This window comes from Nyctereutes procyonoides, unplaced genomic scaffold (assembly GCF_905146905.1).
Source record: "Nyctereutes procyonoides isolate TBG_1078 unplaced genomic scaffold, NYPRO_anot_genome, whole genome shotgun sequence".
In the NCBI taxonomy this organism is placed as follows: Eukaryota; Metazoa; Chordata; class Mammalia; order Carnivora; family Canidae; genus Nyctereutes; species Nyctereutes procyonoides.
In genome coordinates, this window is record NW_026575048.1 from 3254538 (window position 1) to 3274758 (window position 20221).

General features: G+C 39.3%; 1 non-coding gene across 1 annotated transcript; it reads left to right on the forward strand.

Moving 5' to 3' along the window:
- Positions 1-13813: 13813 nt before the first annotated feature.
- Positions 13814-13919, forward strand: LOC129511217 (U6 spliceosomal RNA). The gene has a single exon (XR_008664773.1). It is a non-coding gene; the product is annotated as a U6 spliceosomal RNA (small nuclear RNA).
- Positions 13920-20221: the final 6302 nt, after the last annotated feature.

The following is a 20221-nucleotide window of genomic DNA, read 5'->3' on the forward strand; positions in this document are numbered from 1 at the left end:
TTTGCCCCTCCCTCTCTAAAATCAGTTTTAAAAATGAAAAAAAAAATAGAGTAGAAAACTTTATATCACAGTACCTTTCATGTCTCTTCCTTCTGCTTTTGGAACAATGGCCCTACATTTTTATTTTGTACTGGGACCCACAAATTATGTAGCTAGCCTTGGGGAAATGGTTTTATAAGACTCAAAGCATATCAATATCTTTATGAATTAGATACAAACACCAGAGTAGATCATAAAAATGTCATATACTCTACAGTATAAACACACACACACACACACACACACACACAAGGAGCTTAAAATGCATTTATTAATAGGTAAAATCTCCACACTTGAACTCATCTCTATTCTCACAATCTAATGAGACACACAAAAAACTGAGTGGTAACAATTTTTATCAAAAGGTTAGTGACCGGGATCCCTGGGTGGCGCAGCGGTTTGGTGCCTGCCTTTGGCCCGGGGCACGATCCTGGAGACCCAGGATCAAATCCCACATCGGGCTCCCTGCATGGAGCCTGCTTCTCCCTCTGCCTGTGTCTCTGCCCTCTCTCTCTCTCTCTCTCTCTCTCTCTCTCTCTCTCTCTCTGTGACTATCATGAATAAATAAATAAAATCTTTAAAAAAAAAAAAAAAAAGGTTAGTGACCAAAGTACAAGAGTGATAGCCCCAGTTCCCCCCCGGCGGGAGTGATGCCTTGAGTGAGATCATCTGTCACTCTGTTTGAGGTATAGATGCCTCTTGCCATTAGACATTCAGATACATTTTCCCACTCAGTCCTCAAGATAATTCCATCTTAATTCTTCCGAATTTAGAGAAGACAAATGGTTTCCTCGAAGTCAAACAGCCAGTCAATCAGAGAGTGGGGGCTCAAGCCAGGTTTTGTGACCTTAAATCTAGAGCACAGGCTGTGGTGCCTGACAGCAAAATGAGGGCTGACATGCCGACCACCTCTTTCAACATTCCACCAGGGTTGGTGTCATGCCTGAGGCATAAAACCATTTCAGAATATTCTCTCAAAATATTTTCAGGTGAGGTGGGACCAAAGTCTTACACATTCACAAATTACCATGCACGTCTCTTTAGGTAGAGGGTTGGCTTGGAGGCAAAAGGGTGATGTTCAACTTGGGGCAGGTTTAGGAGAGATCGCTCCAGTACCGGTCCTGTCTGGCAAAATGACTAACCAGACAAAATTGAAAAAGGACTGCAGACTGACTGGCATTGTTGACATTTCCCATTGTGAAGTAGGCTGAATTTGCAAGCTACACACCCTGGAGGTAAATATTCTCTCCCAAAAGCAGGAAGTAGCTCAGACCCAAGTGGTAGACACAGTCCAGGTGAGCTTTATTATTGGCGGAGAACCTTTGCTTCTCCATAACCAGTTAAGATGTTTCTACCAAAATGTGGAGCTCTTTAGTCAAATCAGATGCTCATTATTGAGTAAACTTACAATTACTTTCACTCACATTCTGAGCTCAATTTTCTTAGTGGTAAAAGTGCAGCTTTAGCAGCTTTCTGAATGTAAACGCTTTCCATTCTTCTCATAATATCACACGCTGATCAATATGGCCAGTAACTCTGCATTAAAGGGCAGGCTTTATTTTTCACTTTCTTGCTTTAAATGAGCTCTCCCACACCAACTAATGATTGATAATCTCAAAAAGAATAGAGTCTCATGCATATGATATTAAAAGAACAAACATCTCCTCCATTAATTTAATAGCCTTTACCACTGCGCAGTGCAAAACAACACAACTAAGCGGGCTCGCTCCATTTTGCCAGGAGGCCAAGTCCTCAGAAGTCAAGGCAAATTGGCAGACTCCATCGTCCATGCAGTGGATCGCACCTTAGGGCCACGGGCTCATAAACAGAAGACACTGCTAAGTCTGAATGTCCTAGGCTCTTAGATTCGCCCCTGCATGATCTAGTGGAACACGGTCTTCCATTTCCATGAGAAAGACACCTTTTGTTTCAAAATAAAACTGAACTTGAGCACTTCAAAAATGCTCTCTCTTAGTAGTAAAGCAGCGCAAAGAAAGGAGCCTATAAACTTCTTGAACGTTTGTCTGAGGCTGATGCACTTACCTACCTCATCCATATCCAGTTCCGTATTCCAAGAACCTTGGCAGAGTTGAAAACAAAGTGTTTAAACATCAGAATGATGTTAAGTTTGCTATTTCCACATGCAGCTCAATGACAACTAATCTTCAGACATTCAGATGAGCATGGTGAAAATTCACATTTATTAATTTTATGGGATGGCTGGAAAATGCAGAGTGAATCACTGGGTTCACAAGGAATGAGGATTTAGCAACTCAGGGCTCTAAGTCCCCTCACACTGCCTCCATCTCCCTCCCCTACGTCGGTAACCACACAGAAGCTTGACCAAGGGCAGTAGTGTGGAACACGCTGCCTATAAGCCACAAGTAAAATTGGCATTTTAAGGTCATGAAATGTAGATCTGGGTTCATAATTCCTGCCATTAGTACCAGGATCAATTAGAATGTAAAATACAGGTTTTTTGTTTTGTTTTTAAAGATTTTTTTTAATTTTTATTTATTTATGATAGTCACACACACACACACAGAGAGAGAGAGAGAGAGAAGCAGGCCCCATGCACCGGGAGCCCGACGTGGGATTCGATCCCGGGTCTCCAAGATCGCGCCCTGGGCCAAAGGCAGGCACTAAACCGCTGCGCCACCCAGGGATCCCTAAAATACAGGTTTTTGAAAAAGGTTTGTATTAGGTACTTTTTACACTTTTTACTGTGAGTTAATACGCATTCAGGAAAATCCACAAAGTGTAAGTACACAGTTTAACAAATCACTGCGAACGCTCATGTAACCGTTACCACAGCAAAAATCGGGGCATTGCCAGACCCCAGGGGTCCCCCCAACTCCTGACCTCGCTTCTGCTTCATAGGCTTTCCAGCAATACAGCCACGACCGGATTCATAAAATAATCCTTTCTTTTCTTCGTTTATAGTCTCATGACCACATGCATGTCCTGAGATATTCCAGTTTTGCATATTTTTGAACTGTACAGAAATGGAATTGTATAGCATGTGTCGTTTTGCTCCTTGCCTCTTTTAGTCAACAATAGATTTTTTTAATTAATTGCAAGGGTTGTAGTCTTTGCATTCCTGTGTAGTATGCCATTGTCTGAAAATTTCTCTCTTTTTTTAAAAGATTTTATTTATTTATTTGACAGACAGAAGCGTCAGAGAGCACAAGCAGGGGTGGGGAATGGCAGGGGGAAAGAGAGAAGCTGAGCAGGGAGCCCGAAGCGGGAGGCAGGAGTATCCCAGGTCCCTGAGATTATGCTCTGAGCCCAAAGCAGATGCTTCACCGATGGAGCCACCCAGATGCCCCCATTGTCTGAATATTTCACCAGGCATTTGCCCATTTGACCAACGATGCTTATTTGGATTATTTCCAGTCGTTAGGTCTTTGTGGACGGTGCTGCAGTGAACTTTCCTGTACCTTTATCTGGCTGCACCCATACCTGACTTCTGCTGCCTACATGTATTTTCAGAAATGGAATTGCTGGTTCACGTGTGTGTTTAACCCTACAGGGACAAGGGTTCAGGCACCTGCAGAGCAAGAATTCCTGTCGCTCTAAGTACTCCACAGCACTGGGTTTTGGGACTCACTTTATATTTTCAGGGCTGCGGGTGTGTACCATTTCGCTAGGATTTCAATTTCCACTTTCTCAATTTCTATTAACAGTGAACACCTTTTCACATATTCTTCGGACATGTATCTGCTCCTCTGTGAGGTATCTGTTTATATGTTTTGCTCATTTTTCTGGGTTACTTGTCTTCTAATAATAATTATGATAATAATAAATTGTGGGAGCTCATTAGCTACAAGTCATCTGCAGATCAATGGGTCACAGGTGTAATCATCCGGTCAGTGGCTGCCCTGATGTCACTCTCTTTTTAGTGCTTTCAACAGGGGCGCCTGAGTGACTCAGTGGTTGAGCATCTGCCTTTGGCTCAGGTCGTAATCCTGGAGTCCTGGGATCGAGTCCTGGTATTCAGTCCCGCAGCGGGCTCCCCACAGGGAACCTGCTTCTCCCTCTGCCTGTGTCTCTGCCTCTCTCTCTGTGTCTTTCACGATAAACAAATAAAATCTTTAAAAAACATACTTCCAGTAAATATAGTTGTTTACTTTTACCTTAGTCCAATATTTCAGTCTTTTATAAACTTTTGTGCTCTTGTATCTTTTTAAAAATATCTTACTCATCTGAGGTAACGAAAATGTCCTATGCTAACATTTCTAATTTTACATCACTTTGTATCTCACTTTTTTATTTTATTTTATTTTTTATTTTATTTTATTTATTTTATTTTATTATTCTATTTTATTTTATATTTTTATTTATTTTGTTTTCCCTTTACATTTAGGCTAACAACTCATCTAGAGTAAAATTTTATTTGTGATAGAAGCTCAAGCTCATTTTGCTTTGTGCTTGGATCCCTTATGGACGGAGTCCCACGTATCACTTCCAGTTGATTAATAAAGTGTCTCTCATCATAAGTCCTGATCAGATGTCTGAGAGTCTATTCCTGAGTTCTCTCTTCTTGCTCATTGGTCTCTCTCTGGGCCAGATACCACATTGTACTCATCACGACACCTTTATAAAAAGCTTCGATAGCAGACATATCAAGATCTCCCAGATTATTATTCTTTCAAGTGTCAAAACTATTTTGATTATATGAATTTTCATAATTGTTTTAGAATAATTTCCTCAAGCTACCTTATATATTTGTTTTAAATTCTTTTGGGGTTTTGTTTAGGATTGCACTGAATACATGCATTTCAATATGGAAAGAAATGACATCTTTATAACATCACACTGTGAAGTTTTCCAGTGCAGAAACATGATGTATCTCTCCATTAGTCCTTTAATATCACTCAAAAAGGCTTATATTTTTTCACTAAGAGATCTTGTACTATTGTTATTCTTGTTATAATTATATCTCATCTTACACATGAGAGGTTCTTATACAGAGTATATTTTCCTCAAGTTTATTTGTTACTGGTATAGAGAAATACAGTGTTGTTGTTTTGTTTTGTTTAATTGATTTTATCTCCACCAATTCTGGTAAACTCTCATGAGTTCTTTTAGCTTTTCTACAGATACTTTTGGAGTCTTTCCGTCAGAGCACCTACCCGCAATTACAGTTTTGTTTCAGAATTATTTCCTCTCTTCCAATCTGTAGACCTTTCATTTTATTATTTCTTTAAAATACTGGATAGTATTAATTTATCATGCTTAATACACTGGGTAAGAACTGCATAGTAAACCAAAAAAGACGTGGTGACCGAGGAAGTATCCCCCTTCTGATAGAACCTAAGGGAAACCATCCAGCACTTCAATGTTAAGCAAAGTATATGCTGCTGTTTTGATAAACACCTTTTATCAGTATAGGGAGTTCCTTTCTATTTTTAAATTACTGAGTGACTTTATTGAGAATGGAGTTTTAACCTCATTGAATGCGGATAGGAATCTCTTGAAATGACTATATTATGACAATCCTTTAGGAACTGATTTTGAGTTGAAATACTTTGATTGGTTTTCTAATAATAAACCAATCTTGCATTTGGCTATAAACTCAGTGAAATCATGATTTATAATTAGTCAGAAAATATTTTGTTTAAGATTTTTTTTATTTCTACTCACTAGAAAGATGACCTATGATTTGCTCTCCTTTATCTTCTTTAAAGATCAATCAGTTTGTAGAATGAATTCTGGAAGAGATCCTGTACAATTAGAATTATATCTTTATCAAATATTTGGGAAAAACGTGGGAGGTAAAACCATCTGGACCTAGGGTTTTCTTAGTGGAAAAGGTTTTTGTTTTAGAAATCAATGTTTTATAGTAAGAACTACTCACATATTCTATGCTGTGGGGAGGGTAGTTTGGGTGAGTTATATTTTTCTAGGATATTTTGTCCATTTCATAAATTGTTCTATTGACTTAAGGTTGTCTGTTAATATCATTTTATTATCTTTTTTATATCTGCCTATCTCCAGAGACTGATCCTTTTCATCCATGAAATTAGTCCTTTGGGCCTTCTCTCTTCTTTTCTGGACCAGTCTCAACAGAGTTTACCAGTTTGAGTTATTTTGAAGAACCACTATTTGGATTTATCTTCTCTGTATCGGGTTTCTACTGTAATAACTTCTATTACCATTATTATTAGTATTATTATTATCATTATTATTATTTTGCTTCTCCTTTCTTACTTCCTTGGGTTTATTTTGTTAATTTCTTTTTCTCTTAAGCTTTTGAGATAGATTCTTGGTTCATTAATTTGTATATCTTTATACATGCATATATTTAATTATATTCTTCAAGTACTCCTGCAGTGATATCACACAAGTTCAGATATATAGTAGTTTTGTTGTAGTTCAGTTCAAAATATTTTATTTCCATTATACTTTCTGCTTTAATTGACAGGTTGCTTAGAAATATATTTCTTAATTTCCAATCATTAGTGTATTTTGTTGTATCTTTTTTATTTGTTTGTTTGTTATTTCCAACTTAATAGCACGGTTGTCAGAAATTATGCTCTGTGTAACTGGAACCTTTAGAAATGTGTTGAGAGTTGCTTTATGGACCAGGATATGTTCAATTTTGGAAAAATATGCAAGTATGCTAGCAAAAAATCCATTCTGCCGTGGATTTCTTTTTCTTCCTCTCTTTTTCTCTTTCCTTTCTTCCTTCTTCTCTCCCTCTCTCCATCCCTCTCTTTTCCTTCCTTCCTTCCTTCCTTCCTTCCTTCCTTCCTTCCTTCCTTCCTTCCTTCCTTTCTCCCCCACCTCTCTCTCTCCTTTTCTCTTTGCACTAGGTTACATTTGTTAATCTCTTTGTTTAAAGCTTCATACCATTAACAATTTATCTGCTTGTGTTTTTTCTTTATTATAGAGGATGACATTGCAAAATTTCCACAATGATTGTGAGTTATTTTACATTTCCTCCTGTAATTGTATAAGTTTCTTCTTTTCGTGTTTTGAGGCCATAAAATTATATGGGATTCATAAATTGTTGTATCTTCCCAATAAATTGAACTTTTTATCTTTTGGACCTCTCATTACTCACTCTTTATGTCTGGTAACCCCCTCTGCCCTAAAGTCAGTATCGCCAATGATAATATAGTTACCTAGGTTGCTTTTGATTGATAATTCCTTGTTATACCTTTTTATCTTTACATTTATTTTAACCTTGTGTTTGGGATATGCCTTATGTTTTAGATGTGTTTCTCATAAGTTACAGACATTTGGAATCTTGTAGTCAGTCCCTGTGCTTTTAACTGGAGCTTCTACCTTTTGATTCTTGCTTTAACTGGAACATTTAGTTTGTAACTATATTAATGGACTTATTCGATATGGTTCATTTCATGGAAGAACTCTAGTGATGAGAAATTCTGAATTCCACATTAAAAAATTAATTATAAAAATAATTAATATAAAAATTATAATTCTGTATAGGATTTTCCCAATATTCACTCACTATTTGATCTCTATTTGAAAACCTGGAAAAATAAACTGAGATGGGTGAAGACAATAGAGTCTGTAGTGGAAAACCATTGTTAACCTTAGTTGACCCAGGGTAAGTGTCACTGCTGACAGAAACCACCTTCATGCTATGGATACTATGAGCATTTCACTTCCTCAGCCATTTACATATATGAGGTAATAGAGGAATGAACTTGAATATATGCATTGTGGAATTTGGAAACTAAATTATGTCGAGAACAGTAAATATTGTAATCCAAACACCAACAATTGTAGAAAGGGCAAGATTAGCACTTTCTACTCATGTAGAGAAGTAAACCCCCAAAATAAGTAAAATATGTATTTATAACTATTCCTTATAAATGTTTAATTGCTATATCGCTAAGTGGGAGAGTTTTGAGAGTGGAAAATAATGTAGCACAGGTTCCATCTTTCCAAGCAAGTTCACAAATACACAACTGACTATTAGCCTGAAAGCTTCCAAGTTGTTGTATAACTGGGCATTCGGAATCATTAGCATGCTTACATTAATTTCCACTCCAGCTGCAAAAAATAAAAATAAAAACGAGATTGTCTATGTTTTGTAAATTAAATGATAGAAGCTGATAGAGATTGAATTTCACCCAATATGTGATCAATTTTAATACTGGGAATATTTTAGGATGCAATGATGATCTAAAGTATGCAGTATTCACTAGAATTTTTATAAACATTGTTCAAACCTTGGGCGGGGGAGTAAGTGTGGCATAGTCTGAGAATAGAAGTAGGTAAGAGTAAGGCAGATGGTTTGCTCCCTTCTTCTTCATGCTGTTAAGATATTCCTTTTCTTCACAGAAGCAGTTGTCCTGTGTTCACGTAATTACTTTCCTGCTGGCATTACCATGGAAGTCTTATAAACAGTTTCATTATTTCATAGGAGATGCTAAATGGACATGATATTAGATATTCCTCAATTGGTAATACTACTGATAATCCAATACACAATCTTCTTTCATGACCTTTTACAGGCCAGTACTTCAGGATCTATATAAATGCTCTCTTCATGCCTAAAGCCTAACCAGACCACAAAAGGAAATTTAAAAAATTGGAAAGCCCAAGTTATATCTCTTTGGAAAAGTGAACCAAGCTTAACTGTTCCACACTCAATATTCAATTTATTTTTTGAGTGTATTCTCAATATGTGCACTCAGTTGTATTTCCTAATTATTAAAAAGACTAATATAACACATTTGTCTAAGTGACAGACATTCATTTGAATCTTTTAAGGCTAAAAATGTTCATAGATATCCTTCCAGACAGGAAATGATGATATATCGAGTTTATAATTTAAAAATTCTATAACATGATTGCAACCTTTTTTTTTTTGTTTGTTTTTAGGAAAATAACCATAGTTCAACTTAGGAGAGAATAGTAAAATCTAGTGAACCCAAGCTATGTCAAAAAGATGTTAGATTGACTTTATGCTGCCATCAGTTGAATTTTGCAGGTGTTATCAATATGCAGTTTGATTTTGGTCAGTATCTGTATGAAGAGAATTTTTTTTCTTTTTTTTCCCCCAAAGATTTATTTAGAGAGAAAGAGCAAACAGGGGGAGAAGAAGGAGGAGGGAACCTTCAAGGAGACTCGACACTGGGCAAGAAGCCAATGCAGGGGCTCAATCTCACCATGAGATCACAACCTGAGCCAAAACCAAGACTTGGTCTCTTAACCAACTGAGCCTCTCTGGTGTGCTAAGAGGAGAACTTCTAAAGGCACATTCACACTGGGGAAAATTCTTAAGATGCCACTTTCAAATATAAAAATTATACTTCTTGGTAAGCTTTTGTGGGCGTGTGTGTGTTTTTGTGTTGCGTATGCTCACACACACTCATATATGTTTAAGATTCTCTCAACCCCCTGAGGGGTTGGAAACAATCACAATAGTACAAATGCCAGAATCACATCTAAAGATATACTTTGAATTTAAAGATAATAAATAAAAGCTCCAAAAAGAATTCATGCCAGATTTGTTTAACTTTATGTCCTACAAATATTGAAAGTAAAGTAATACTCCTTTCTTCCTATTCTAGTATAATATAATCTGGCCTAGTTCTTTCAAATTCTTATTTCTAGAAGTGTTATCAGTTTCCTAAACTATACATCAAGCATTATGAAAAGCACTTATTGTGTTTTGTAGATTTTCCAGTAGTGACCATACATCTCTCATTTTGCCAAGAATGTTGCCCATTGGTTGGATGAGATGATTTCTGTTGCTTTCAATAGGAAATACAACTCACCTGAGTTTAAGGACAAGCCAAAAAGGTCCTGGGGAGACATCTGACCCCAGTCTCAAGCAGTGTTAACCGAGCAAAGTTCCCCTCGCATTTCAGCTCTGCTGCCTTGGGGTTGAACCTGTTTGCAGCACTCTTTCCTCCTGAGGTAGCTACAGCCATGCTAATATGTCCACATTTTGTGTGCTTCAGAGAGAGCAAGAGTTCATTTTCCATGGAACACAAACAACATTTTGGAATGGAGTCTCACCGGCCCTGATCAGCTTGATCTGGGTCATTTGTTTCTGTCTGAACTCTGCTTGATTGGGAAACTGAAATGAGTTACTTAAGCAGTATAGAGCAAATCCTCTGCCTTTGTAACTTTACATTTTCATTGATTAGACACAGGAGAGGAGACATATTTCCTCCAGACTCTGGGGCATTGTTATTTGAAGGAGGATGGATTGATGCAAGGAGGCAAAAGTAACAGCCTCTGATTACAGCCCCCCATGTTTTGCAACTGCCTCTTCCCAAGCACACACATCTACAAAAATGTCCATTCTCTCAGTTCTAGGTTAGGATTAAGAATTCTAGGTTGACATCCAGTTCTTTGATCGGTCTTCCTCTACTCCCTCGTGGTGTGGTGGTCTATAGCCAAATGACAAATTAAACAATTGCTAATGCACCCAGTATACACAAATAGAGAACCAGACTCATTAGGGTGGGAGTGATGGGGATGACCTCTCTTTGAAGAATGGAAAACAATGCTCAGTGGTCAGCATTCCACAGCACATTTCACATCCTGCCAGGAGTAGTTGTGAGGATCCCGTAGCTGGTTGTACAGGTTCTTAATCATTAGTCTGGTTGTTCGGATTTTTGTTCTCTGGGAAAACTGTCTTTGTCTGTCTTCCAGGGAGACACTAGAGATGGCTTTGGGAAGGTGTCCTTTCTGGGACTGGTCATCTTTGACATCATAACTTATTTTTCCATAGGATCAGAGGTTTATGGATTGTCTCAAAGTTGAACAATCCCAGACCATATTTAGCCGCCCTAGGAATTATTCCAATTATACAATTCTTTAAAACACAGGTATTTTGTTCACTTATATTCATTAAACTCTATGGTTCATACCAAAGCACGGATCATATTGAGATAGCAGGTATGTTGATGTTGAATATGTAAATTTAGACTGGAACCCGGGAGAACCTTAATTTCACAGGCCACTCACAGCCATATTATGTCATATTCTTTCTCCCTCAGAAAAGAATTGTTTCCATTTTAAATAGTCATTCTCTGAGATGTAGCATGAGGGCAAAGATCATGTGGGCGGCATCTCCTCAATGCAGATCACTGGGTGAAACACTCCAAGATAAAGGTCACGATGGAAGCTCTCAGCCTGAGTACTAGAGTGGAGAGCAGGGCATCTGGTCATAGCCAGCTTCTGAAAACCATATTCAGCATCTGCCCACAGACTAGACAACATGCAGTGTGAACTTGCTACATCCCAGAGACTCAGATTTCTCTGATAGTGGCCAGTTCAAGTCTCCCTCCCATCACTTTCAGCCAGTATCTGGGAAACACTTTGTGTTGAGTATTTTTCTCTTCCATCCCAGGATTTCTTGTAGGATTTTAGCTCCACCACTTACTAAGCATGTGGCATTAGGCAAGCTATTTATCTTCTCTTACTCTTTGTTTTCCAACCTGTAAAATAATATAATGCTCACCTTACAAGGTCCTCAGAATAAGAGATTGGGTGTAGAAAGTATCAACACAGAGCTTAGCCTAGAGTAGGTGCTCAGTATTGTTATCAGTGATAGCATTAATCATTGGAGTAGGGGTCATAGGAATAGAAGATCGAAAGAATTAGAAATGTTTATGGGAAATTTTTTAAGGATATAATCTCTGAATGAAAAGCAATCCATATGCAATTCAAAGCTTAAAAAATGACTGGAGGAGGAAAAGAGCTACAGAAGTGCCGAATAATGTCAATGAGGTCATGCAATGAAACAAAAACAAAAACAGGACATTGCTACATGGTATCAAACCATATATGAAAATGTTGAGAGATTAGTGATCTGGGCTTATAAAGAATTTGGAAGTAAATACAAAATAAAAATCCAAAACAACACCGTGCAGAAAATGACGAACCTATTATTGCTTCCTCTCCAACCAGATGCTGGCACCACCTTGCCCGCCTCCCCTACTAAGTCCCTAGGTCCCCTCGTTCAGAGGTGTCTATGATATCACCATCCCATGAGGGATTGCTTGTCATTTGTTTACTCACTGTGCTGCAGCCTGTCACAACACAGCATGATGTCACAACAGGTCAGATAAACACACTCTGGCCCCTTTCTTTCAAAAGGCACAATGGTTGTGAAAAAAAATAACATTTTTCCTCTGTTTGCTGCTTAAAAAGCTGCTCTGAAATCTGACATGTCCACACATTGTAGGAACTACCTTTGAGCTCCGGTATAGCATCTTCCCAGGCAAAAGTGCTTCAAGGAGCCTGGATTTTTGCTCACAGGCACTGTGCTCTCACTTGTCAGGCTGCCAACTGGTTTTCTAAATACTAGTTGCAGCTATAATTTCCCAAGTTAGATTAAGGTAACCACTCTAAGCAGGTGGTTTTTTTTTTTTTTTTTACATGAAATGATGAAAAGCCTGAGCTAAGCAGTTGAATTGAGGCTAAAAGCCCTTGTTGAGGGCTCGTGGTCTTAGCACCAGGTAGGGCCTGTTTCACACAGATGCATCTCAGCTCTTTGTTACCTTTAGTGAAGTCAGGGACAGTCAGGTGTGTCTGGTCAGCCACAGGCAACCTGGGTCGCCTCCCTCTGCCTCCCTCTCTCTCCCACTTGTTTTCTCACCATTTATTTATTTATTTATTTATTTATTTATTTATTTATGAGAAAGAACATGGGGGAAGGGGCAGAGGGAAATGGAGACAATCTCAAGCAGACTCCACACTGAGTGTGGAGCATGGCCTGAGGCAAAATCAAGGGTTGGACTCAACCAACTCAGCCACTTGGATTCCCTCATCATCCTCTCTCATTTTCTTATAGTATCTTTAATAACTTCCTTCCCACTATCCTTCCTCCCCACTCCCACATCAAGATTTGCAGGTAATAGATGTAAAGTTTACACAATCTCATTGAAATGTCTCAGTGTGGCATGTCATTGCACTGGTGCACGAAGCCCGACATCCATCATGACAAGGGGTATTCTCATGGGTTGCCTGTAGGTTACTGTTTCTGCTGTCCCTTTTTTTTTTTTTTGTGGGCCACGGTCCATGAGTGAGGTGGACGGCTGAAAAGGCTCTTCATACAGGTGCTGAATTTCATTATCATTCACAGTGAAAATGGGCTACTTGGGAGTCCTTCCCTGTAGACATACAGACATGCGTTGGTTTGATCGTCCTTTGGATTTTTCTAACCCAAGGTTCTGGAATTTGTATGAGCAATAAGGAAGATGACACACAATTTTAAACAGCTTTTTTAAATTTAGCAGTTTGAAACACAGAGTCCCTTTTTATAAGGAAAAAGTTTTTTGAGATGTATCATGACTTACATTCTGGTTGATGGTTTTCTCCGTCGCTTGCCATGACTGTCAAAGTAAGAAGGAATAACAGCATAGACACAAAACACAGAAGTGTGTGCCTACAGTAGAAAAGATTGCATGACATGAGTCTAATTGATCTGCAGCCGGATTGGCTGTGGGAAGATCAAACATGTTGGAATCAGAAATATTGCACATTTTTGGCAAATTACGCAGATTATCATGATGTGTGATCTGTAAAATGGAGACAATGTGTCCAGTCTTGCAGGATTGTAAAAACCAGCAATCAAGTCATCTAGATTTCCTAAGAACTGGTCCGGTTTGCACAACGTTTTGGTAGAACCGATGACTGTGAGTAGCACACAGGTAAACTGTAAAAAAATTTCCTGCATCTATTTAGTGATGCCTGCATTTCTTCAAATTGCACTTACAACAAATGAGACTAGTTTCCTCGTTTTTTGTTTTGGAGTTAAAGATTTCCTTTTTAAGGCTCGCTTCGGTAGGCCATATCCTCGAATTGGAATGATACAGAGGGAATTAGCATGGTCCTCACACAAGGATGACATGCAAATTCATGAAATGTTTGTATTCAAAAAAAAGAAAAAAGAAAAAAAGTGAACGATTTCCTTTTTAAATCCCACATTTTAATGAAGCAGTGAGGCTATCACACCCCGATACAAGGGTATGAAGAGAAAGCACACCCCCTTATCGAGGTCCTGTGGGCAATGCCGGAGTTTGGAAAACACTTGACACGGTGGCACTATAACCCTGATGTTTGGCATATGATGACCAGCTTTACCATCATGATGATAATTAGAGTCGAAATACCGCGGGTCTGTCTTGACTGTGAGATACTGAAGGACCTATCCGCTTTGCAAGGGACGGGGGGGCAGAGGGCAAGGTGCGTCTGAGGTGCCCCTACCCATGCCCCCCTCACAGCCTGGGTTCAGGGGTCACACTGGCATCTACCCAGAGCTGCGGCAGCAGGTATGAGTTTCTGGGCTCAAATCCTGGCTTGCGTCACACTGTCCCTGAGGGTCAGAGATGATCAGAGTTTAGAAGTGAGTTGACCACACTGAAGAAGCAGAATATTTCTCACAATGGGAGGCAGGCGGGATTTTAGGAAGAGGTGTGCCGCAATGGCTAAGACCCTGAATTTTGATGGACTGGGGTTGTTTTCATCTTCCCTCTGTGGGGCAAGGCTTCTCATCTGGGAGGCTCAGTTTTCTCTTCTGCAGCATCGGGTGGAAGGTACCCATCCATCATATGGGACACTAAAAGAATTCAATGGAAAGATGCCTGAGAGGTGTCTAGCAAGGCATCTGATAGAATTACTCAGTAACAGGTTCTCTAGCATATTAATGAATAATGCTCATGGACAATTCACACCTTGCCCCAAACTGTAGATTTCAGCTCTGAAAAAGAAGAGTCACAGTGTAAGGATGGACTTGACCTCTTTAGACACGCTGCTCAGCCTGTTTGCACACACAGCATGAACATGCAACACGAGTGCACGGTCAAGGAACTTCTAAGTGCCATGACCTCCAAGACCTGAGGGGCCACGACTTCTAAGACCCAAGGGATCATCTTGTCCAAGCCCCTCACATCACACACAAGGAGCCAAGATGTGGAACTAAAGGGACTTGCCAGGATCCTATTACTAACCAGGGTTTGACTATTTTCTAACATCACCTACCTATTCCAGGTTTGTGGAAATTATACCCTAAGTTTTGAAAATGTTAGCTGTATATTTATTAAACTCATGAAATTCATTGTTTGCATCTATTCTCTCACAGATGCTCTTTTCTGGAGCACCGAAGGCTAAAGAGAGAGAGCTCAGACACCGCCCTGGAAAGCTGGGCAGCCTCAGGTCATGGGTGACTATGTAAGCCATATGAAGGAAGCTGACTTTATCTTGGGGACTTTGGGGTGGCACCAAAGGGTTTGAAACAGGAGATGATCATGTTTATTTTTGTTTTGAGAAGGCAGGCCTGGCTGAGGAAGGGACATTCTATTAGAATGAAGCAAGCCTGAGGCAAGAGGCCAGACGGGCTAGTTTCCATATTTCAGATGACAAGTGATGGTGAATTAGAGAAGTTTCTATGGAGCAGAACAGAAGAGGACACATTGGAAGGACCCTTCCAAGAAGAATCACTGAGGCCTGGTGTTGATTCATTGGGGGAAGAGGGAGGAAAACAGGAGAGTGGATCATGGTGTTGAAGCCTCATGAGAGCTCTTTGTATGATCCCACTGAATCCTCTCAACCACCCTGTAGGGTTGATGGCCCCATTTTAGTGGATGGTTTGGATTCTGTATGGTTTCAAGGAACCATTTAAAGGACCCAGCTTCTGTAGTCTAGGTGTAGAAACTCTACACACTAATTTAATTCCATTCAGAATGAACACAAACCAGAGAAAGAAATACTGAGACAAGAAAGCATTTTTTTTCCCATAGAGTCAGTGATCTGATAAACACAACATGGCCTGTGGGACTCTGAGAAGCTTAGCTAGTCTTAGACCCACTATAAATTTCTCAGAACATTCTTCATCTCTTTGTAAGAGTAAATTCAGATCTATAAGTGACAATGTGCTTCTAAAAACTGGTGTGAAATCACAGTAATAATAAGAAAATTTAAGTAAATTCCTCAGAATGTGAATCCAGATGCTGGAGATTTCTGTTTTCCCTCCATCCTCAAACACACATGCAAAATAGACATGAACTTTTTACCTACCCTTTTCAAAAATAACATATCATGCTACGTTCAATAAGAAACCTCAACATAGTTATCTCTATGAGCTCCAAGTCCTAAAACAATGACTTTTTCATTGCTTTGAAGTGACCTAATGGATTAAATATCACTTATAGTGCAAGTGAGAGCCACCAACAAACCAATAGCTAAACGAATTATTACGTGAATGCCTAGTAAGCTGAACTACCGGAACTTTTTTTTTTTCTTTTTCAAGTGGAAGATAAAACCTTTATCATAAACAGGAACATCCTCGGGAATTTTTATTCATTCTGTATTGTAGAATACATTCATATTTATTCACCCATAGGTCACTATTACTCTGTTTCATAATCTCCATTATGAGCAATAGGGACAGTTGGGTATTTGCAGATTTTTATTGATCTTGTTTTATATATGTATTGTACATTTGAGTCTAGATAGGTCTTTTTGGCACTTCAAGCTCATTTAGATGAGACCAAAGTCACTACTACGGTCTGTAGTAGAGGGTAGCAGTGCACTGCATTTGCTACAGCACTTTTTAATTCAAAGAAGAGGGGATCCTGTATTCTGATCATAACTCTAAACAACAGAATGAGACACAGAGGCTTAGTATTGAAATGAAGTTAAGGCATCACATCCACTGTGCTTCAACAATAGGAGATATTACTGATCTTTTCCAGGTGTTAGATAAATCGTAGCACCTGCTTATGGTATCAGCAGAGAGATTGCTCTCCAGATTCACACTTCACACTGTGATATCCTTTTACCTGAAGCATGGATGCCCTAGCTTAAATCTGGAATCATTCAAGCCTTCCATTTGAATGTGGAAGTGGACAAATATGAATGAGGGGCAACACAGAGCCGACATCAGGCTTTTCCAAATGGACCTTAGCTCTGTCCTTGTTATATTGACTTCATCGCGAATTGCCTCCTGCCGATGGGTCTGAGGCCACAGATACAAATGCAAACCTAACAGGCCGGTTTAGAAATATCTCAGTACCCAGACGTGGTCTGTGTAATTCTGGCTCAATAATGTTGAAAGTCGCTCTGCACTCTACTTTCAATCACAACTCCTGGTAAACCCTTTGATGAGTTCCTTGGCTGATTTCCTTTCCTTTTGTCTTACTTTGATTTCAAACTCAGAAAGATAGACTTTGTCGCTTGCAAGGACTTTGCTCCAGCTTTTCTACATTTGTGTTTAGCATTGGACTACCAGCTGTCCCGTGTCAGAGGCTGTGAAATCTTACAGGACCTGCAGGATGCTGTGTTAGGTCACACACGTATTTCATTTGCTCCTTTGTCGTTGCTGGCCTTCTTTTCTGCCCTTCTTGCTTGACTCAAAATAAGATCATCATTACTTACCCATGATTCGACACTCTTCAGAAGCTAAAAGGACAAGATAATGTGTGCAAATCATCTGAACCCTCTGAAGGAAATCACTGTCTGAACTGTACTTAACACTATCTTTAGTACTTCCTGGCATGAGAAGTAATTTTTCTGAAAATAATCTTTATAGATTTTATATCAAGTCTTTAATGAAAGAGATTTTTTCTCTTATGTCCCATTAGTACCCATAGGTATTAAGCTATCCAAGTGTATTTTATATTGACATTTTCCCTTAGTTTCAGCATCATAGTTGTTAATTTATTCCAAAATTTAAAAACCTGAAAAATCACAGAGATTGTACCATGCATAATGGCTCGAAATCAACATGACTATTAAGTTGCAGCGAAATTTGTATTTAAGTGGTGTATATATATAGTTATAAAGGTGGAAAGAGAGACGAAAGTAGAGAGAATACAGGTGTGCGTACGGATGTGTGTATTGTGCGGCTAAGAGAATATGCATAGCGTATATGTAAGTAACAGTGAAACACAGAGCTTACTGAAGCATTCATGTAGAATTAATACTCAGAAAGCAATTGGTCTTGAATTCTTAAAATTATTAGAAGATAATGAAAATAAATGGACAAGCTAAATTATAGTGTGTAGTGGGGCACACTGGAGAGATGAAGGTAGAAGGGAAAATAAGAAGGTGACTTCCATGAAAGAGGGGGCTGATATGTCACTCACACTCGGGGGCCCACAGTTCCATCCCCTAACCTGGGTGGTCATGACAAGGGTGTCGGCCTCACTCAATCCTTTATGTTATATACGTTATATTTTATGTGCCTTTCTGCGTCTGTGCTATATCTAACATAAAATCATTTTTTCCAAAACCCTTTGTTGCGAGAAAAATCCCGCAATATGTAGGGAGTGAGGAACCCCATGAAAATGTCCCAAGTACGCATTAGGTGTGATTTTACTGTCTTGGGCTGCTTTCTTGTTTAAGGCAGCAGCACAGCAGTGCAGGAGTGTGAACCACTTAAGCAGAGGCAGGGAGCTTGCTCGTCTGGCTTGCAGAAGCCAATGACATCTTTGGCAAAAGGAGAAGCTAACGTGGTGACAATTGCAGCCTGACCGGGACCAGGAGGATATTGGGAATGACCTCAGGGCCATAAAGACCGTTGTAATTAGGTAACCAGGCAATGAAAAACACAACAAAATGTGGTTCTGGGAGAGATGGCTAATTAAAAGTCTTTACGGGGCATCCATTGTGCACCAACTAAATTGCTAGATGGCGTGAGGTAGGTCGAAGAATCACAGAAGCTCTTGAGGGAAGTTATAGTTTATTGGGAGGAAAACATTCACCCAGAAGAGTAATTTGTGAAATAGCAGGCTGGTGGCAAATGCAAAATATATGTCAGAATAAAGAACACATAAGAATTGAAGGGATAGTAAAAGAAGGATTTGCAGGGGATGCTTTGAGAATAGTGGTGTGTGTGTATGTGTGTGTGCGTGCATGTGGATGCATGTATGTGTCTCTGTGCATGTGTGCATGTGTGTGGTGTGTGTTCTGAGGGAGGAGGAACACCGATTAGCAGGAAGGATGGTTATGAGCTTCAGGGCCAGCAGGAGGGTCGGGAAGGGACAGTTGAAGCCATGAGTGCAGGCCTGCGGGAGGGACAGAGGACTCAGCCACTGCAACCAGAATTTTCAGTATTTTCATCCAAGAGAAAGTCCCCTGTCAACACGGAGGCCTGACCATGGCTGTAAAGCCACACTGTGGTCATGGTGAAAAATAACTGGAATCGAAGACTCTTTAGAAAAACAATTTAAGTCACTTATTTACGCCAACCAGTGATAGTGAATGGCGATGCTTGGAGTTGATTTTCTCAAGAATATCTGAGAAAATAAACAGAGCACCCTCAAAGTCACTTATTCTCCTCGCAAAGCAAAAACACCTGAAGAGCATAGCATTTAGGCAGCTGCTAATAACCGATTCTGTTAATTATTACTGGCTTAGTAACAGCCTTAATAATTCAATTTTTATTTAATGACTAGATGAGAGTTTACTCAACCGTATGACTGTTTAATACTTCAAGCTCTGTTTTATTATCAAATTTGCATAGATATCTGTAAAAAAATAATAATAAAACAAGGAAGAGGAGCTAGAACATTTCTATGTGCCTTCCTGGAATAAATTACAATTTCTGTGTTTGTGACATGAGGAAATACGCTGGAATCACTTCGAAATTAGCCAAAGCCGTAATCGTGAAAATCCTCAAACGTAATAGGAATTAAAAACAACAGCCCAGCCCTTCTTGTTTATATATGCGGGTTCCCAGCTGTGTCCATTGTGAAGGGAAAAAAGGAACATGAAAGGATATTGGGTTTCTGCCAGAGAAGTAAATGGGATCTCCATATTCCATTTATTGCCATGGCCAGCTTGACTTCTTTTCATAATATATTTAGTTAATGCAAATAGAATGACTTAGTCCTGGTTGGAATGAATAATCGTATTAATGATCAGACTCGGGATGTCAAAATTGTCAGCCTCGCCAGCTAGATGGCAGATGCTTAGCTTTTTCAGGACGACTTCTGTGAGATATTCTTCAATTTGGGGCATACCAAGTCCCACCTCTCTCCTGGTTCAGTATGTGGCTTGTTTCTCAATGATCCCTATAAAGGAAATACCCAGGGACACATTTTCCCCACTTCCTACTCCTGCTTTCCAGCTGGAATCCTGAATCCAATTATAAATCCATTAAAATGTATATAAATGACTGAAACCATAGCAGGCCTCTTCAGAGCTTTCCCTTGCTTCTAGAAGAGGGCCCTCGCAGTGG